The sequence below is a fragment of the Selaginella moellendorffii genome, unplaced genomic scaffold (genome assembly GCF_000143415.4).
Source record: "Selaginella moellendorffii unplaced genomic scaffold, v1.0 SELMOscaffold_90, whole genome shotgun sequence".
NCBI lineage: Eukaryota > Viridiplantae > Streptophyta > Lycopodiopsida > Selaginellales > Selaginellaceae > Selaginella > Selaginella moellendorffii.
Window position 1 is genome coordinate 431,930 of NW_003314351.1, and position 3,338 is coordinate 435,267.

The window sequence follows — 3,338 nt, forward strand, 5'->3', positions numbered from 1 at the left end:
GGGGTCAAGTGCAAGGTGCCAGCTGACTGTTTTACTCCTGGAAATTTCCGGTCGACGAAGGAAATCCTCCTGGGGCTGGAATATTCTGAAAGGAATATCCAGGGCATGGCCAGGCTATAGATTATTGGATTATAGTTTGTATTGTAGTTCCTTACAAGGAGGATTTTTCCGGCAGATCAGCGGATGGCCTATTCTTGAATCTTGGCAATTTTGGCCTTTCTACCAGTTTATGTTTCTATGCAAAATCCTATGACTAGGTTACTTGGAATTTATGTTGTAGCTGTAGACACAAGAGGAGTAGGGCCATGACCTGTACAATGCTATAATTGTCACGAGTGCAGACATATATCCACAAATTATCTACATCATTAACAACAAGTTGGCTATCAACCAATTTATAGAATTTACATCACTAAAGGGGTCATAACTTCCTCTCACTATACTTAGGCCACCATCTGGTCACTATTCTTTTTGGGTCTACCAACCTTTCTCCCTCTAGATCCACCATGCCCTAGGGGGGCTCTGGGGGGTTCTAGAAGTATAGTAAGAATAGTGTGTGAGTTGGAGGAGTCGGATAGTTGAGGTCAGGTTGGGGCTAGATTCAGGTGGGTGCATGCTATGCATGGTGTTGCCATGCATGCACGAGCTCAGCCACAAGGGCTCCCTTGCCTTGGCTGCTTGATTGCCAGTAAAGCTCACAATAGTGTAGTATGATCAAATAAATGATCCATGAACCAACCAAAGTATTACACCTTGCCAAAGAACTATTACATATCATTCACGCATTTTGGTCTAGGAAACTTTAGCACTTCAAGCAAAATGTAATACCTAAAATAAGTAGTGTCTTTAGAACCAAACACATATTTAAACTGCTTTAGCTTCAAGCCAATCTTTCGCAACTAATCCAACACCTTGTGCACATCACCAACATGTTCCTCCCATGTCTTATCTGAATAGATCAAAACATCATTAATGAAGTTGATAGTCACCTCTGGCAGATTGCAAAGAACCTCATCCATCATCTGGTGAAATATTATTAGAGCATTGTTCAAACCAAATGGCATGACCATGAACTCATACAGCCTGAAGGGTGTACAAAAAACAATTTTAGGAATGTCCTCCTCAACCATCAGTACCTGCCAATACCCTAATGCAAGATCCAACTTGGTGAACCATTGACTCCATCCCAAACGATCAAGTAGATCCATTGTGTGAAGAAGTGGGTATACATTAGGAACAATCACATCATTAAACAAATAATAATTAATACAAAATCAAATGTTCCTATCAAACTTTGTCACAAGATGAGATTCATAAACCCAAGGATTCTAAGACTTTTGGATAACTCCTTTCTTCAACATATCCTTCACATTAGCTCACAACATCTTGATTTCCATGGGTGACCAATGTTGAACAGGAACCTTGATCTAACAAGCATCTTTAGTGGGAATAGGGATTGGTTGGGTTATCTAGAGAGGCAAGGAAGATCTCCTAGAAGAGCTCATCTTTCACATCAATTATCTTGGAGCTGACCAGCCAACTTTCACTCTCAATTTTTCCAAAAGTTTGTTTTTCATTCTCAAAAGTTTGGTTCTTGTTCTTATCATCTCTCCATATGTGCTAATCAGATCATAGCTCAATATTACTAGCTCATTTGTCTCAACTTCACGATAAGTTTTGGAAGAAAAAGAAAGTGTTTTTTTCATGAATTTCTAAGCCATTCCTCATGCATAAGATTGAGTTTATGGCCTTGCTCTCCAGAAACCACCAACACTATTCTAGTGGGCAGCTCTCTCCAAGTGATGAGATTCACAATGAGCTTGTGTGTGTACTCCCCCTCGATCCTTGCCACAATCTTTTTTGTTGCCATTGGCCTCGTAAAACTGTAACAGCAGTGGTGATCCACCTGTCAAGTGCTCCACACTGTGGAGCTGTGAGGAGCTGAGGCTTGACTGAGTGATTCAAGTCATAAGCTTGCTGGAGGTATAAGGCTTGTCAAAGTGGAATGTTTCCATCTCCTTTGAATACAATGTAAACTGTAAAAGTGAAAAAACTACTTAGCAGGAATAAAGATGCCAGCTGATTATTTTTTAACCCCAGCCAAGAATCAAGAATCGGATTCTGTCCTGCAAGCTCCAAGCTCAAAGGCTAGCTGGTTAACTAAACAAGAAGCACAAGTGAACTGCCTTAGTGATCTCTATTTTTATTTATGGCTCTTGTTTTGGTCGGAACAACAGGAGCATGCAGTCTTTTTATCGTTTAGAGTGTCATTGATCCTTTTTTTTTTCTCTCTTTGGGAATTTGTGGCTTTATAACTCAAGATATGCTCCTGTTCTTGCTGGGATGGTTCAGAAAGTTTTTAGAGTTTAGAAGTTCTAACCTCTACATCACTAGTGAGAGCTATGTAGGTTCATGTAGCTATGTAGCTATGTTATGCCTTGAGACTGGTGCAAGGGGTGCTCCTCTACTCGCGTGACTCTTTGTTTCTCAAAAGAATTGCTCTAATCCTCATAAGTCTCCATGTCCAGACCATTGTACCATTGCAAAGCTATGCTTTGTAGATACATAAGAAACTCCCACAAACAACATGCATCATCCCAAGAATGATAGGAAGTGTTAATTGCATGATACAAGAAAGAATATAAAAGAAAAAATAGTTTACTTCTAGCTCTCTCATCTCTACAGAGACAAGCTTGCTTGATTTTACTTCTCCAATTGTGATGAAGAAATCATCACTCTTCACACTCCACACCCTCCTCCACATCCCAATTTCATTCTAGTCAAGCCAAGCCCTAGAAATAATTACCCAAGCAAATTTTTCCATATGAACTCGAAGGGAAGGTTAGAAAATATTATTTAATTTAATAATGCACAAACCATAACACTGGCAAAATCTCAAATCAACATCTACAAACTCAGTGACATTAGTAAGAGTTAAACAACAGTCACTCAAGGACTGTTGCCAATATTCTATCCAATCTAAAATGCACAGTGGCTTTCACCACTTTTAATTATGTCTAAGAAAAATGGCGAGCCATGACTAAGTGGCCACAGTGAATCTCACAGCATCATCTAGTGGTCAGCGGCCATAGCCAATGCCATCCAACAGCTAGCGGCCATGACCAATACCATCTAGTGGCCAGCAGCTATGACCAATGCCATCCAACAGCCAATGGCGCTATGGCCAAGGCCATAGTGCCATAGCTAGGGCTGTGGCTAGAACTATGGCTAATAGGGCATTGCTTAATGACACTATTGCAAACCTATAGCCATGAAGTTATTATATCTAGCCCACTTAATTGATCTAGTTACAAAACAAATCTGATGATTTGAAGAGG